The sequence below is a fragment of the Anomaloglossus baeobatrachus genome, chromosome 7 (assembly GCF_048569485.1).
Source record: "Anomaloglossus baeobatrachus isolate aAnoBae1 chromosome 7, aAnoBae1.hap1, whole genome shotgun sequence".
NCBI lineage: Eukaryota > Metazoa > Chordata > Amphibia > Anura > Aromobatidae > Anomaloglossus > Anomaloglossus baeobatrachus.
In genome coordinates, this window is record NC_134359.1 from 205068592 (window position 1) to 205086256 (window position 17665).

The window sequence follows — 17665 nt, forward strand, 5'->3', positions numbered from 1 at the left end:
AGTTTCTGCTATTCCATGTATTCCCCTTCCATAGTCACTGGTGTGCATACCTTATCTCCCCATAGTGATGTTTTTTAGGTTTTTTGCACCCAGTTCAGACATAGAATGGAGTTCCAAACGTTATTCCTTAATGTTAGTAGTTTTTCGTTTGTGAACCCTCCCCATACACACCTATTGCCAATCCACATTATACGCATATATAGCCTGAGTCTCAGCGTCCCATACACGGTAAGTTTTTTAACTGCATGAGAGGACACACACAAGCTAGGGACCCCAACGTAGAGAAATACTTTGGCGTAGTGTTGGGGCTCTTCTGCATTGATCAATTCAGTAGCTAAATTTCTCTTTATTCATATATTCATGGCAGTAATGCAGGTTCCATTTTTCACATTTCATTCTTACAAATAGCTATTGAATTTTTCATGTCAGTATTCACACAGCAGTTTCTGCTATTCCATGTATTCCCCTTCCATAGTCACTGGTGTGCATACCTTATCTCCCCATAGTGATGTTTTTTAGGTTTTTTGCACCCAGTTCAGACATAGAATGGAGTTCCAAACGTTATTCCTTAATGTTAGTAGTTTTTCGTTTGTGAACCCTCCCCATACACACCTATTGCCAATCCACATTATACGCATATATAGCCTGGGTCTCAGCGTCCCATACACGGTAAGTTTTTTAACTGCATGAGAGGACACACACAAGCTAGGGACCCCAACGTAGAGAAATACTTTGGCGTAGTGTTGGGGCTCTTCTGCATTGATCAATTCAGTAGCTAAATTTCTCTTTATTCATATATTCATGGCAGTAATGCAGGTTCCATTTTTCACATTTCATTCTTACAAATAGCTATTGAATTTTTCATGTCAGTATTCACACAGCAGTTTCTGCTATTCCATGTATTCCTCTTCCATAGTCACTGGTGTGCATACCTTATCTCCCCATAGTGATGTTTTTTAGGTTTTTTGCACCCAGTTCAGACATAGAATGGAGTTCCAAACGTTATTCCTTAATGTTAGTAGTTTTTCGTTTGTGAACCCTCCCCATACACACCTATTGCCAATCCACATTATACGCATATATAGCCTGGGTCTCAGCGTCCCATACACGGTAAGTTTTTTAACTGCATGAGAGGACACACACAAGCTAGGGACCCCAACGTAGAGAAATACTTTGGCGTAGTGTTGGGGCTCTTCTGCATTGATCAATTCAGTAGCTAAATTTCTCTTTATTCATATATTCATGGCAGTAATGCAGGTTCCATTTTTCACATTTCATTCTTACAAATAGCTATTGAATTTTTCATGTCAGTATTCACACAGCAGTTTCTGCTATTCCATGTATTCCCCTTCCATAGTCACTGGTGTGCATACCTTATCTCCCCATAGTGATGTTTTTTAGGTTTTTTGCACCCAGTTCAGACATAGAATGGAGTTCCAAACGTTATTCCTTAATGTTAGTAGTTTTTCGTTTGTGAACCCTCCACATACACACCTATTGCCAATCCACATTATACGCATATATAGCCTGGGTCTCAGTGTCCCATACACGGTAAGTTTTTTAACTGCATGAGAGGACACACACAAGCTAGGGACCCCAACGTAGAGAAATACTTTGGCGTAGTGTTGGGGCTCTTCTGCATTGATCAATTCAGTAGCTAAATTTCTCTTTATTCATATATTCATGGCAGTAATGCAGGTTCCATTTTTCACATTTCATTCTTACAAATAGCTATTGAATTTTTCATGTCAGTATTCACACAGCAGTTTCTGCTATTCCATGTATTCCCCTTCCATAGTCACTGGTGTGCATACCTTTTCTAACATTTCAGTCTGGCAAAAGTAAACCCACTGTTTTCATTTGGCATGCTTGATGCCATCCTACATTGGCTGACATCTTCTTCCTTTTGAGTACTTTGACAACACAGATTTAGAATCTCTCCATTGCACTATCTAAGGAAGGGATATGAGAAAGACAAGTTTGACTTTATAGTATTTTTACAAGGAAAGTACACTGTTAAACATAGAAACTTCAGTACTGAGGCTATGAAAAGAAGGCACTGCTGAGATTCGAACTCATGATCTCCTATTTACGAGACAGGCGCTTTAACCAACTAAGCCACAGCACCAATTTGTGTAAGAGTAGAAAAGCACTACTGGTAGAGTCGCCCTCACCTCATGTCTTTCAGTGTCCTTGAATGTCTAGACATAGACGACTTATGCAAATTCTTTCTTTACTGGACTAATTTTTAGGGCTTTAATAGTGACAAAAAATACAATCTTTCTTGAATTACTGATATTAAAACCCTAAACTTTGGTTAATCTTTGATAAAGTTTGAGCTTGTCCAACTCTTGACATAATCCACTGTTGTAGATATGATAAGAGCCACTTTGCCAGAAGCTCATACACAATCTTTAGTGAAATTGCACAGACTTGTCAAAATCCTCATTGAATCACATCATCTGGCTACAGATTCTTCCTGTAGATGAGCTGCCGAGTGGTTATGGCGTATGACTACTAATCCATTGTGCTCTGCATGCATGGTTTTTGAATCCCATACTTATTGAAGTAATCTTCATCTCCAATGTTGAAAGTCTAAATTATCTTTTTCAGCCCAAGCAGTGAGTATTTCCAGCATTTCCTGTTCAAGAAGGCTGCTATCAAACTTTTCTAACATTTCAGTCTGGCAAAAGTAAACCCACTATTTTCATTTGGAATGCTTGATGCCATCCTACATTGGCTGACATCTTCTTCCTTTTGAGTACTTTGACAACACAGATTTAGAATCTCTCCATTGCACTATCTAAGGAATGGATATGAGAAAGACAAGTTTGACTTTATAGTATTTTTAAAAGGAAAGTACATTGTTTAAGATAGAAACTTCTGTAAGAGGCTATGAAAAGAAGGCACTGCTGAGATTCGATCTCAGGATCTCCTGTTTACAAGACAGGCGCTTTAACCAACTAAGCCACAGCACCATTTTGTGTAAGAGTAGAAAAGCACTACTGGTAGAGTCACCCTCACCTCATGTCTTTCAGTGTTCTTGAATGTCTAGAGATAGACGACTAATGCAAATTCTTTCTTTACTGGACTAATTTTTAGGGCTTCAATAGTGACAAAAAATACAATCTTTATTGAATTACTGATATTAAAACCCTAAACTTTGGTTAATCTCTGATAAAGTTTGAGCTTGACCAACTCTTGACATAATCCACTGTTGTAGATATGATAAGAGCCACTTTGCCAGAAGCTCATACACAATCTTTAGTGAAATTGCACAGACTTGTCAAAATCCTCATTAGATCACATCATCTGGCTACAGACTCTTCCTGTAGACGAGCTGCCGAGTGGTTATGGCGTATGACTACTAATCCATTGTGCTCTGCATGCATGGTTTTTGAATCCCATACTTGTTGAAGTTACCTTCATCTCCAATGTTGAAACTCTAAATTATCTTTTTCAGCCCAAGCAGTGAGTATTTCCAGCATTTCCTGTTCAAGAAGGCTGCTATCAAACTTTTCTAACATTTCAGTCTGGCAAAAGTAAACCCACTATTTTCATTTGGAATGCTTGATGCCATCCTACATTGGCTGACATCTTCTTCCTTTTGAGTACTTTGACAACACAGATTTAGAATCTCTCCATTGCACTATCTAAGGAAGGGATATGAGAAAGACAAGTTTGACTTTAGAGTATTTTTACAAGGAAAGTACACTGTTAAACATAGAAACTTCAGTACTGAGGCTATGAAAAGAAGGCACTGCTGAGATTCAAACTCAGGATCTCCTGTTAACGAGACAGGCGCTTTAACCAACTAAGCCACAGCACCACTTTGTGTAAGAGTAGAAAAGCACTACTGGTAGAGTCGCCCTCACCTCATGTCTTTCAGTGTCCTTGAATGTCTAGACATAGACGACTTATGCAAATTCTTTCTTTACTGGACTAATTTTTAGGGCTTTAATAGTGACAAAAAATACAATCTTTCTTGAATTACTGATATTAAAACCCTAAACTTTGGTTACTCTTTGATAAAGTTTGAGCTTGTCCAACTCTTGACATAATCCACTGTTGTAGATATGATAAGAGCCACTTTGCCAGAAGCTCATACACAATATTTAGTGAAATTGCACAGACTTGTCAAAATCCTCAATAGATCACATCATCTGGCTACAGATTCTTCCTGTAGACGAGCTGCTGAGTGGTTATGGCGTATGACTACTAATCCATTGTGCTCTGCATGCATGGTTTTTGAATCCCATACTTATTGAAGTAATCTTCATCTCCAATGTTGAAAGTCTAAATTATCTTTTTCAGCCCAAGCAGTGAATATTTCCAGCATTTCCTGTTCAAGAAGGCTGCTATCAAACTTTTCTAACATTTCAGTCTGGCAAAAGTAAACCCACTGTTTTCATTTGGCATGCTTGATGCCATCCTACATTGGCTGACATCTTCTTCCTTTTGAGTACTTAGACAACACAGATTTAGAATCTCTCCATTGCACTATCTAAGGAATGGATATGAGAAAGACAAGTTTGACTTTATAGTATTTTTAAAAGGAAAGTACATTGTTTAAGATAGAAACCTCTGTAAGAGGCTATGAAAAGAAGGCACTGCTGAGATTCGATCTCAGGATCTCCTGTTTACAAGACAGGCGCTTTAACCAACTAAGCCACAGCACCATTTTGTGTAAGAGTAGAAAAGCACTACTGGTAGAGTCATCCTCACCTCATGTCTTTCAGTGTTCTTGAATGTCTAGAGATAGACGACTAATGCAAATTCTTTCTTTACTGGACTAATTTTTAGGGCTTCAATAGTGACAAAAAATACAATCTTTATTGAATTACTGATATTAAAACCCTAAACTTTGGTTAATCTCTGATAAAGTTTGAGCTTGTCCAACTCTTGACATAATCCACTGTTGTAGATATGATAAGAGCCACTTTGCCAGAAGCTCATACACAATCTTTAGTGAAATTGCACAGACTTGTCAAAATCCTCATTAGATCACATCATCTGGCTACAGACTCTTCCTGTAGACGAGCTGCCGAGTGGTTATGGCGTATGACTACTAATCCATTGTGCTCTGCATGCATGGTTTTTGAATCCCATACTTGTTGAAGTTACCTTCATCTCCAATGTTGAAACTCTAAATTATCTTTTTCAGCCCAAACAGTGAGTATTTCCAGCATTTCCTGTTCAAGAAGGCTGCTATCAAACTTTTCTAACATTTCAGTCTGGCAAAAGTAAACCCACTGTTTTCATTTGGCATGCTTGATGCCATCCTACATTGGCTGACATCTTCTTCCTTTTGAGTACTTTGACAACACAGATTTAGAATCTCTCCATTGCACTATCTAAGGAAGGGATATGAGAAAGACAAGTTTGACTTTATAGTATTTTTACAAGGAAAGTACACTGTTAAACATAGAAACTTCAGTACTGAGGCTATGAAAAGAAGGCACTGCTGAGATTCGAACTCAGGATCTCCTGTTTACGAGACAGGCGCTTTAACCAACTAAGCCACAGCACCACTTTGTGTAAGAGTAGAAAAGCACTACTGGTAGAGTCGCCCTCACCTCATGTCTTTCAGTGTCCTTGAATGTCTAGAGATAGACGACTTATGCAAATTCATTCTTTACTGGACTAATTTTTAGGGCTTTAATAGTGACAAAAAATACAATCTTTCTTGAATTACTGATATTAAAACCCTAAACTTTGGTTAATCTTTGATAAAGTTTGAGCTTGTACAAACTCTTGACATAATCCACTGTTGTAGATATGATAAGAGCCACTTTGCCAGAAGCTCATACACAATCTTTAGTGAAATTGCACAGACTTGTCAAAATCCTCATTAGATCACATCATCTGGCTACAGACTCTTCCTGCAGACGAGCTGACGAGTGGTTATGGCGTATGACTACTAATCCATTGTTCTCTGCATGCATGGTTTTTGAATCCCATACTTGTTGAAGTAATCTTCATCTCCAATGTTGAAACTCTAAATTATCTTTTTCAGCCCAAGCAGTGAATATTTCCAGCATTTCCTGTTCAAGAAGGCTGCTATCAAACTTTTCTAACATTTCAGTCTGGCAAAAGTAAACCCACTGTTTTCATTTGGCATGCTTGATGCCATCCTACATTGGCTGACATCTTCTTCCTTTTGAGTACTTTGACAACACAGATTTAGAATCTCTCCATTGCACTATCTAAGGAATGGATATGAGAAAGACAAGTTTGACTTTATAGTATTTTTAAAAGGAAATTACATTGTTTAAGATAGAAACTTCTGTAAGAGGCTATGAAAAGAAGGCACTGCTGAGGTTCGATCTCAGGATCTCCTGTTTACAAGACAGGCGCTTTAACCAACTAAGCCACAGCACCATTTTGTGTAAGAGTAGAAAAGCACTACTGGTAGAGTCACCCTCACCTCATGTCTTTCAGTGTTCTTGAATGTCTAGAGATAGACGACTAATGCAAATTCTTTCTTTACTGGACTAATTTTTAGGGCTTCAATAGTGACAAAAAATACAATCTTTATTGAATTACTGATATTAAAACCCTAAACTTTGGTTAATCTCTGATAAAGTTTGAGCTTGTCCAACTCTTGACATAATCCACTGTTGTAGATATGATAAGAGCCACTTTGCCAGAAGCTCATACACAATCTTTAGTGAAATTGCACAGACTTGTCAAAATCCTCATTAGATCACATGATCTGGCTACAGACTCTTCCTGTAGACGAGCTGCCGAGTGGTTATGGCGTATGACTACTAATCCATTGTGCTCTGCATGCATGGTTTTTGAATCCCATACTTGTTGAAGTAATCTTCATATCCAATGTTGAAACTCTAAATTATCTTTTTCAGCCCAAGCAGTGAATATTTCCAGCATTTCCTGTTCAAGAAGGCTGCTATCAAACTTTTCTAACATTTCAGTCTGGCAAAAGTAAACCCACTGTTTTCATTTGGCATGCTTGATGCCATCCTACATTGGCTGACATCTTCTTCCTTTTGAGTACTTAGACAACACAGATTTAGAATCTCTCCATTGCACTATCTAAGGAATGGATATGAGAAAGACAAGTTTGACTTTATAGTATTTTTAAAAGGAAATTACATTGTTTAAGATAGAAACTTCTGTAAGAGGCTATGAAAAGAAGGCACTGCTGAGATTCAATCTCATGATCTCCTGTTTACAAGACAGGCTCTTTAACCAACTAAGCCACAGCACCATTTTGTGTAAGAGAAGAAAAGCACTACTGGTAGAGTCACCCTCACCTCATGTCTTTCAGTGTTCTTGAATGTCTAGAGATAGACGACTAATGCAAATTCTTTCTTTACTGGACTAATTTTTAGGGCTTCAATAGTGACAAAAAATACAATCTTTATTGAATTACTGATATTAAAACCCTAAACTTTGGTTAATCTCTGATAAAGTTTGAGCTTGTCCAACTCTTGACATAATCCACTGTTGTAGATATGATAAGAGCCACTTTGCCAGAAGCTCATACACAATCTTTAGTGAAATTGCACAGACTTGTCAAAATCCTCATTAGATCACATCATCTGGCTACAGACTCTTCCTGTAGACGAGCTGCCGAGTGGTTATGGCGTATGACTACTAATCCATTGTGCTCTGCATGCATGGTTTTTGAATCCCATACTTGTTGAAGTTACCTTCATCTCCAATGTTGAAACTCTAAATTATCTTTTTCATCCCAAGCAGTGAGTATTTCCAGCATTTCCTGTTCAAGAAGGCTGCTATCAAACTTTTCTAACATTTCAGTCTGGCAAAAGTAAACCCACTGTTTTCATTTGGCATGCTTGATGCCATCCTACATTGGCTGACATCTTCTTCCTTTTGAGTACTTTGACAACACAGATTTAGAATCTCTCCATTGCACTATCTAAGGAATGGATATGAGAAAGACAAGTTTGACTTTATAGTATTTTTAAAAGGAAAGTACATTGTTTAAGATAGAAACTTCTGTAAGAGGCTATGAAAAGAAGGCACTGCTGAGATTCGATTTCAGGATCTCCTGTTTACAAGACAGGCGCTTTAATCAACTAAGCCACAGCACCATTTTGTGTAAGAGTAGAAAAGCACTACTGGTAGAGTCACCCTCACCTCATGTCTTTCAGTGTTCTTGAATGTCTAGAGATAGACGACTAATGCAAATTCTTTCTTTACTGGACTAATTTTTAGGGCTTCAATAGTGACAAAAAATACAATCTTTATTGAATTACTGATATTAAAACCCTAAACTTTGGTTAATCTCTGATAAAGTTTGAGCTTGTCCAACTCTTGACATAATCCACTGTTGTAGATATGATAAGAGCCACTTTGCCAGAAGCTCATACACAATCTTTAGTGAAATTGCACAGACTTGTCAAAATCCTCATTAGATCACATCATCTGGCTACAGACTCTTCCTGTAGACGAGCTGCCGAGTGGTTATGGCGTATGACTACTAATCCATTGTGCTCTGCATGCATGGTTTTTGAATCCCATACTTGTTGAAGTTACCTTCATCTCCAATGTTGAAACTCTAAATTATCTTTTTCATCCCAAGCAGTGAGTATTTCCAGCATTTCCTGTTCAAGAAGGCTGCTATCAAACTTTTCTAACATTTCAGTCTGGCAAAAGTAAACCCACTGTTTTCATTTGGCATGCTTGATGCCATCCTACATTGGCTGACATCTTCTTCCTTTTGAGTACTTTGACAACACAGATTTAGAATCTCTCCATTGCACTATCTAAGGAATGGATATGAGAAAGACAAGTTTGACTTTATAGTATTTTTAAAAGGAAAGTACATTGTTTAAGATAGAAACTTCTGTAAGAGGCTATGAAAAGAAGGCACTGCTGAGATTCGATTTCAGGATCTCCTGTTTACAAGACAGGCGCTTTAATCAACTAAGCCACAGCACCATTTTGTGTAAGAGTAGAAAAGCACTACTGGTAGAGTCACCCTCACCTCATGTCTTTCAGTGTTCTAGAATGTCTAGAGATAGACGACTAATGCAAATTCTTTCTTTACTGGACTAATTTTTAGGGCTTCAATATTGACAAAAAATACAATCTTTATTGAATTACTGATATTAAAACCCTAAACTTTAGTTAATCTCTGATAAAGTTTGAGCTTGTCCAACTCTTGACATAATCCACTGTTGTAGATATGATAAGAGCCACTTTGCCAGAAGCTCATACACAATCTTTAGTGAAATTGCACAGACTTGTCAAAATCCTCATTAGATCACATCATCTGGCTACAGACTCTTCCTGTAGACGAGCTGCCGAGTGGTTATGGCGTATGACTACTAATCCATTGTGCTCTGCATGCATGGTTTTTGAATCCCATACTTGTTGAAGTTACCTTCATCTCCAATGTTGAAACTCTAAATTATCTTTTTCAGCCCAAACAGTGAGTATTTCCAGCATTTCCTGTTCAAGAAGGCTGCTATCAAACTTTTCTAACATTTCAGTCTGGCAAAAGTAAACCCACTGTTTTCATTTGGCATGCTTGATGCCATCCTACATTGGCTGACATCTTCTTCCTTTTGAGTACTTAGACAACACAGATTTAGAATCTCTCCATTGCACTATCTAAGGAATGGATATGAGAAAGACAAGTTTGACTTTATAGTATTTTTAAAAGGAAAGTACATTGTTTAAGATAGAAACTTCTGTAAGAGGCTATGAAAAGAAGGCACTGCTGAGATTCGATTTCAGGATCTCCTGTTTACAAGACAGGCGCTTTAATCAACTAAGCCACAGCACCATTTTGTGTAAGAGTAGAAAAGCACTACTGGTAGAGTCACCCTCACCTCATGTCTTTCAGTGTTCTTGAATGTCTAGAGATAGACGACTAATGCAAATTCTTTCTTTACTGGACTAATTTTTAGGGCTTCAATATTGACAAAAAATACAATCTTTATTGAATTACTGATATTAAAACCCTAAACTTTGGTTAATCTCTGATAAAGTTTGAGCTTGTCCAACTCTTGACATAATCCACTGTTGTAGATATGATAAGAGCCACTTTGCCAGAAGCTCATACACAATCTTTAGTGAAATTGCACAGACTTGTCAAAATCCTCATTAGATCACATCATCTGGCTACAGACTCTTCCTGTAGACGAGCTGCCGAGTGGTTATGGCGTATGACTACTAATCCATTGTGCTCTGCATGCATGGTTTTTGAATCCCATACTTGTTGAAGTTACCTTCATCTCCAATGTTGAAACTCTAAATTATCTTTTTCAGCCCAAGCAGTGAGTATTTCCAGCATTTCCTGTTCAAGAAGGCTGCTATCAAACTTTTCTAACATTTCAGTCTGGCAAAAGTAAACCCACTGTTTTCATTTGGCATGCTTGATGCCATCCTACATTGGCTGACATCTTCTTCCTTTTGAGTACTTAGACAACACAGATTTAGAATCTCTCCATTGCACTATCTAAGGATTGGTATGAGAAAGACAAGTTTGACTTTATAGTATTTTTAAAAGGAAAGTACATTGTTTAAGATAGAAACTTCTGTAAGAGGCTATGAAAAGAAGGCACTGCTGAGATTCGATTTCAGGATCTCCTGTTTACAAGACAGGCGCTTTAATCAACTCAGCCACAGCACCATTTTGTGTAAGAGTAGAAAAGCACTACTGGTAGAGTCACCCTCACCTCATGTCTTTCAGTGTTCTTGAATGTCTAGAGATAGACGACTAATGCAAATTCTTTCTTTACTGGACTAATTTTTAGGGCTTCAATAGTGACAAAAAATACAATCTTTATTGAATTACTGATATTAAAACCCTAAACTTTGGTTAATCTCTGATAAAGTTTGAGCTTGTCCAACTCTTGACATAATCCACTGTTGTAGATATGATAAGAGCCACTTTGCCAGAAGCTCATACACAATCTTTAGTGAAATTGCACAGACTTGTCAAAATCCTCATTAGATCACATCATCTGGCTACAGACTCTTCCTGTAGACGAGCTGCCGAGTGGTTATGGCGTATGACTACTAATCCATTGTGCTCTGCATGCATGGTTTTTGAATCCCATACTTGTTGAAGTTACCTTCATCTCCAATGTTGAAACTCTAAATTATCTTTTTCAGCCCAAGCAGTGAGTATTTCCAGCATTTCCTGTTCAAGAAGGCTGCTATCAAACTTTTCTAACATTTCAGTCTGGCAAAAGTAAACCCACTGTTTTCATTTGGCATGCTTGATGCCATCCTACATTGGCTGACATCTTCTTCCTTTTGAGTACTTTGACAACACAGATTTAGAATCTCTCCATTGCACTATCTAAGGAATGGATATGAGAAAGACAAGTTTGACTTTATAGTATTTTTAAAAGGAAAGTACATTGTTTAAGATAGAAACTTCTGTAAGAGGCTATGAAAAGAAGGCACTGCTGAGATTCGATTTCAGGATCTCCTGTTTACAAGACAGGCGCTTTAATCAACTAAGCCACAGCACCATTTTGTGTAAGAGTAGAAAAGCACTACTGGTAGAGTCGCCCTCACCTCATGTCTTTCAGTGTCCTTGAATGTCTAGAGATAGACGACTTATGCAAATTCTTTCTTTACTGGACTAATTTTTAGGGCTTTAATAGTGACAAAAAATACAATCTTTCTTGAATTACTGATATTAAAACCCTAAACTTTGGTTAATCTTTGATAAAGTTTGAGCTTGTCCAACTCTTGACATAATCCACTGTTGTAGATATGATAAGAGCCACTTTGCCAGAAGCTCATACACAATCTTTAGTGAAATTGCACAGACTTGTCAAAATCCTCATTTGATCACATCATCTGGCTACAGACTCTTCCTGTAGACGAGCTGCCGAGTGGTTATGGCGTATGACTACTAATCCATTGTGCTCTGCATGCATGGTTTTTGAATCCCATACTTGTTGATGTAATCTTCATCTCCAATGTTGAAACTCTAAATTATCTTTTTCAGCCCAAGCAGTGAATATTTCCAGCATTTCCTGTTCAAGAAGGCTGCTATCAAACTTTTCTAACATTTCAGTCTGGCAAAAGTAAACCCACTGTTTTCATTTGGCATGCTTGATGCCATCCTACATTGGCTGACATCTTCTTCCTTTTGAGCACTTAGACAACACAGATTTAGAATCTCTCCATTGCACTATCTAAGGAATGGATATGAGAAAGACAAGTTTGACTTTATAGTATTTTTAAAAGGAAATTACATTGTTTAAGATAGAAACTTCTGTAAGACGCTATGAAAAGAAGGCACTGCTGAGATTCGATCTCAGGATCTCCTGTTTACAAGACAGACGCTTTAACCAACTAAGCCACAGCACCATTTTGTGTAAGAGTAGAAAAGCACTACTGGTAGAGTCACCCTCACCTCATGTCTTTCAGTGTTCTTGAATGTCTAGAGATAGACGACTAATGCAAATTCTTTCTTTACTGGACTAATTTTTAGGGCTTCAATAGTGACAAAAAATACAATCTTTATTGAATTACTGATATTAAAACCCTAAATTTTGGTTAATCTCTGATAAAGTTTGAGCTTGTCCAACTCTTGACATAATCCACTGTTGTAGATATGATAAGAGCCATTTTGCCAGAAGCTCATACACAATCTTTAGTGAAATTGCACAGACTTGTCAAAATCCTCATTAGATCACATCATCTGGCTACAGACTCTTCCTGTAGACGAGCTGCCGAGTGGTTATGGCGTATGACTACTAATCCATTGTGCTCTGCATGCATGGTTTTTGAATCCCATACTTGTTGAAGTTACCTTCATCTCCAATGTTGAAACTCTAAATTATCTTTTTCAGCCCAAGCAGTGAGTATTTCCAGCATTTCCTGTTCAAGAAGGCTGCTATCAAACTTTTCTAACATTTCAGTCTGGGAAAAGTAAACCCACTGTTTTCATTTGGCATGCTTGATGCCATCCTACATTGGCTGACATCTTCTTCCTTTTGAGTACTTTGACAACACAGATTTAGAATCTCTCCATTGCACTATCTAAGGAAGGGATATGAGAAAGACAAGTTTGACTTTATAGTATTTTTACAAGGAAAGTACACTGTTAAACATAGAAACTTCAGTACTGAGGCTATGAAAAGAAGGCACTGCTGAGATTCGAACTCAGGATCTCCTGTTTACGAGAAAGGCGCTTTAACCAACTAAGCCACAGCACCACTTTGTGTAAGAGTAGAAAAGCACTACTGGTAGAGTCGCCCTCACCTCATGTCTTTCAGTGTCCTTGAATGTCTAGAGATAGACGACTTATGCAAATTCTTTCTTTACTGGACTAATTTTTAGGGCTTCAATAGTGACAAAAAATACAATCTTTATTGAATTACTGATATTAAAACCCTAAACTTTGGTTAATCTCTGATAAAGTTTGAGCTTGTCCAACTCTTGACATAATCCACTGTTGTAGATATGATAAGAGCCACTTTGCCAGAAGTTCATACATAATCTTTAGTGAAATTGCACAGACTTGTCAAAATCCTCATTAAATCACATCAGCTGGCTACAGACTCTTCCTGTAGACGAGCTGCCGAGTGGTTATTGCGTATGACTACTAATCCATTGTGCTCTGCATGCATGGTTTTTGAATCCCATACTTGTTGAAGTTACCTTCATCTCCAATGTTGAAACTCTAAATTATCTTTTTCAGCCCAAGCAGTGAGTATTTCCAGCATTTCCTGTTCAAGAAGGCTGCTATCAAACTTTTCTAACATTTCAGTCTGGGAAAAGTAAACCCACTGTTTTCATTTGGCATGCTTGATGCCATCCTACATTGGCTGACATCTTCTTCCTTTTGAGTACTTTGACAACACAGTTTTAGAATCTCTCCATTGCACTATCTAAGGAATGGATATGAGAAAGACAAGTTTGACTTTATAGTATTTTTAAAAGGAAATTACATTGTTTAAGATAGAAACTTCTGTAAGACGCTATGAAAAGAAGGCACTGCTGAGATTCGATCTCAGGATCTCCTGTTTACAAGACAGACGCTTTAACCAACTAAGCCACAGCACCATTTTGTGTAAGAGTAGAAAAGCACTACTGGTAGAGTCACCCTCACCTCATGTCTTTCAGTGTTCTTGAATGTCTAGAGATAGACGACTAATGCAAATTATTTCTTTACTGGACTAATTTTTAGGGCTTCAATAGTGACAAAAAATACAATCTTTATTGAATTACTGATATTAAAACCCTAAATTTTGGTTAATCTCTGATAAAGTTTGAGCTTGTCCAACTCTTGACATAATCCACTGTTGTAGATATGATAAGAGCCATTTTGCCAGAAGCTCATACACAATCTTTAGTGAAATTGCACAGACTTGTCAAAATCCTCATTAGATCACATCATCTGGCTACAGACTCTTCCTGTAGACGAGCTGCCGAGTGGTTATGGCGTATGACTACTAATCCATTGTGCTCTGCATGCATGGTTTTTGAATCCCATACTTGTTGAAGTTACCTTCATCTCCAATGTTGAAACTCTAAATTATCTTTTTCAGCCCAAGCAGTGAGTATTTCCAGCATTTCCTGTTCAAGAAGGCTGCTATCAAACTTTTCTAACATTTCAGTCTGGGAAAAGTAAACCCACTGTTTTCATTTGGCATGCTTGATGCCATCCTACATTGGCTGACATCTTCTTCCTTTTGAGTACTTTGACAACACAGATTTAGAATCTCTCCATTGCACTATCTAAGGAAGGGATATGAGAAAGACAAGTTTGACTTTATAGTATTTTTACAAGGAAAGTACACTGTTAAACATAGAAACTTCAGTACTGAGGCTATGAAAAGAAGGCACTGCTGAGATTCGAACTCAGGATCTCCTGTTTACGAGAAAGGCGCTTTAACCAACTAAGCCACAGCACCACTTTGTGTAAGAGTAGAAAAGCACTACTGGTAGAGTCGCCCTCACCTCATGTCTTTCAGTGTCCTTGAATGTCTAGAGATAGACGACTTATGCAAATTCTTTCTTTACTGGACTAATTTTTAGGGCTTCAATAGTGACAAAAAATACAATCTTTATTGAATTACTGATATTAAAACCCTAAACTTTGGTTAATCTCTGATAAAGTTTGAGCTTGTCCAACTCTTGACATAATCCACTTTTGTAGATATGATGAGAGCCACTTTGCCAGAAGTTCATACATAATCTTTAGTGAAATTGCACAGACTTGTCAAAATCCTCATTAAATCACATCAGCTGGCTACAGACTCTTCCTGTAGACGAGCTGCCGAGTGGTTATTGCGTATGACTACTAATCCATTGTGCTCTGCATGCATGGTTTTTGAATCCCATACTTGTTGAAGTTACCTTCATCTCCAATGTTGAAACTCTAAATTATCTTTTTCAGCCCAAGCAGTGAGTATTTCCAGCATTTCCTGTTCAAGAAGGCTGCTATCAAACTTTTCTAACATTTCAGTCTGGGAAAAGTAAACCCACTGTTTTCATTTGGCATGCTTGATGCCATCCTACATTGGCTGACATCTTCTTCCTTTTGAGTACTTTGACAACACAGATTTAGAATCTCTCCATTGCACTATCTAAGGAATGGATATGAGAAAGACAAGTTTGACTTTATAGTATTTTTAAAAGGAAATTACATTGTTTAAGATAGAAACTTCTGTAAGACGCTATGAAAAGAAGGCACTGCTGAGATTCGATCTCAGGATCTCCTGTTTACAAGACAGACGCTTTAACCAACTAAGCCACAGCACCATTTTGTGTAAGAGTAGAAAAGCACTACTGGTAGAGTCACCCTCACCTCATGTCTTTCAGTGTTCTTGAATGTCTAGAGATAGACGACTAATGCAAATTATTTCTTTACTGGACTAATTTTTAGGGCTTCAATAGTGACAAAAAATACAATCTTTCTTGAATTACTGATATTAAAACCCTAAACTTTGGTTAATCTCTGATAAAGTTTGAGCTTGTCCAACTCTTGACATAATCCACTGTTGTAGATATGATAAGAGCCACTTTGCCAGAAGCTCATACATAATCTTTAGTGAAATTGCACAGACTTGTCAAAATCCTCATTAAATCACATCAGCTGGCTTCAGATTCTTCCTGTAGACAAGCTGCCGAGTGGTTATGGCGTATGACTACTAATCCATTGTGCTCTGCATGCATGGTTTTTGAATCCCATACTTGTTGAAGTTACCTTCATCTCCAATGTTGAAACTCTAAATTATCTTTTTCAGCCCAAGCAGTGAGTATTTCCAGCATTTCCTGTTCAAGAAGGCTGCTATCAAACTTTTCTAACATTTCAGTCTGGCAAAAGAAAACCCACTGTTTTCATTTGGCATGCTTGATGCCATCCTACATTGGCTGACATCTTCTTCCTTTTGAGTACTTTGACAACACAGATTTAGAATCTCTCCATTGCACTATCTAAGGAAGGGATATGAGAAAGACAAGTTTGACTTTATAGTATTTTTACAAGGAAAGTACATTGTTAAACATAGAAACTTCTGTAAGAGGCTATGAAAAGAAGGCACTGCTGAGATTCGAACTCAGGATCTCCTGTTTACGAGACAGGCGCTTTAACCAACTAAGCCACAGCACCACTTTGTGTAAGAGTAGAAAAGCACTACTGGTAGAGTCGCCCTCACCTCATGTCTTTCAGTGTCCTTGAATGTCTAGAGATAGACGACTTATGCAAATTCTTTCTTTACTGGACTAATTTTTAGGGCTTCAATAGTGACAAAAAATACAATCTTTCTTGAATTACTGATATTAAAACCCTAAACTTTGGTTAATCTCTGATAAAGTTTGAGCTTGTCCAACTCTTGACATAATCCACTGTTGTAGATATGATAAGAGCCACTTTGCCAGAAGCTCATACACAATCTTTAGTGAAATTGCACAGACTTGTCAAAATCCTCATTAGATCACATCATCTGGCTACAGACTCTTCCTGTAGACGAGCTGCCGAGTGGTTATGGCGTATGACTAGTGATGAGCGAGTACTAAAAAGCTCTGGTGCTCGAAGCTCGGGCCGAGCCTCCCAAGATACTCGTGTACTCGGCCCGAGCAACGAGCCCAATGTTATCCTATGGGAGACCCGAGTATTTTTGTGAAATGACCTCCCGGCAGCATGGAGAAACCCTAAAAATGTCACAAAAGTCTCAGAAGAGTGCTCAAATGACATGGCAACAGCATGGGGAAGACCCCTTGAAGCATTTATCACTCAAAAGTCACAGCTGTGAACAATTTTGTCCGCGTTTTACGCCATTTTTACGGACTCACCAGAAAACCTTCCAAAATGACCCCAAAATGATTTTTCATGGCGGAAATGTTAAGGGCACATACCCAATAGTGAGATAGAGCTGGTGTATGTTACTTTTTGAGATCAATACATGAAAGATTTTACGTGAAAACATTGTGTGGCACTCCGATGTCCCTGAGAAGAGACGTACATGAAGGCCTCTTGAGTCTAATGTGCCCATTTTGAGGAAGTGAGTCTTTGTAGTATTTTCCTTTGCCAGGGCAGTCCTAAATTGTGAGGTTCACCAATGCCCCTGCATACAGACGTGCATGAGGGCCTCAAAACATTAAGTGTCCATTGTCAGGAAGTGGGTGTATTATAGTATAGCCCTTAGGCAGGGCAGCCAAAAATTGGGAGGCTCCACATTGTCCCTGGGTAGAG

At 38.0% G+C, this 17665-nt stretch overlaps 6 non-coding genes across 6 annotated transcripts; all 6 read right to left on the reverse strand.

Annotated features, from left to right (window-relative positions):
* Window positions 1-2054: 2054 nt before the first annotated feature.
* Window positions 2055-2128, reverse strand: TRNAT-CGU (transfer RNA threonine (anticodon CGU)). Its single transcript has one exon. It is a non-coding gene; the product is annotated as a tRNA-Thr (tRNA).
* A 1627-nt stretch (window positions 2129-3755) lies between these two features.
* TRNAT-CGU (transfer RNA threonine (anticodon CGU)) lies at window positions 3756-3829 on the reverse strand. Its single transcript has one exon. It is a non-coding gene; the product is annotated as a tRNA-Thr (tRNA).
* Window positions 3830-5456: 1627 nt separating this feature from the next.
* TRNAT-CGU (transfer RNA threonine (anticodon CGU)) lies at window positions 5457-5530 on the reverse strand. Its single transcript has one exon. It is a non-coding gene; the product is annotated as a tRNA-Thr (tRNA).
* A 7577-nt stretch (window positions 5531-13107) lies between these two features.
* On the reverse strand, window positions 13108-13181 carry TRNAT-CGU (transfer RNA threonine (anticodon CGU)). The gene has a single exon. It is a non-coding gene; the product is annotated as a tRNA-Thr (tRNA).
* Window positions 13182-14808: 1627 nt separating this feature from the next.
* On the reverse strand, window positions 14809-14882 carry TRNAT-CGU (transfer RNA threonine (anticodon CGU)). The gene has a single exon. It is a non-coding gene; the product is annotated as a tRNA-Thr (tRNA).
* A 1626-nt stretch (window positions 14883-16508) lies between these two features.
* On the reverse strand, window positions 16509-16582 carry TRNAT-CGU (transfer RNA threonine (anticodon CGU)). Its single transcript has one exon. It is a non-coding gene; the product is annotated as a tRNA-Thr (tRNA).
* Window positions 16583-17665: the final 1083 nt, after the last annotated feature.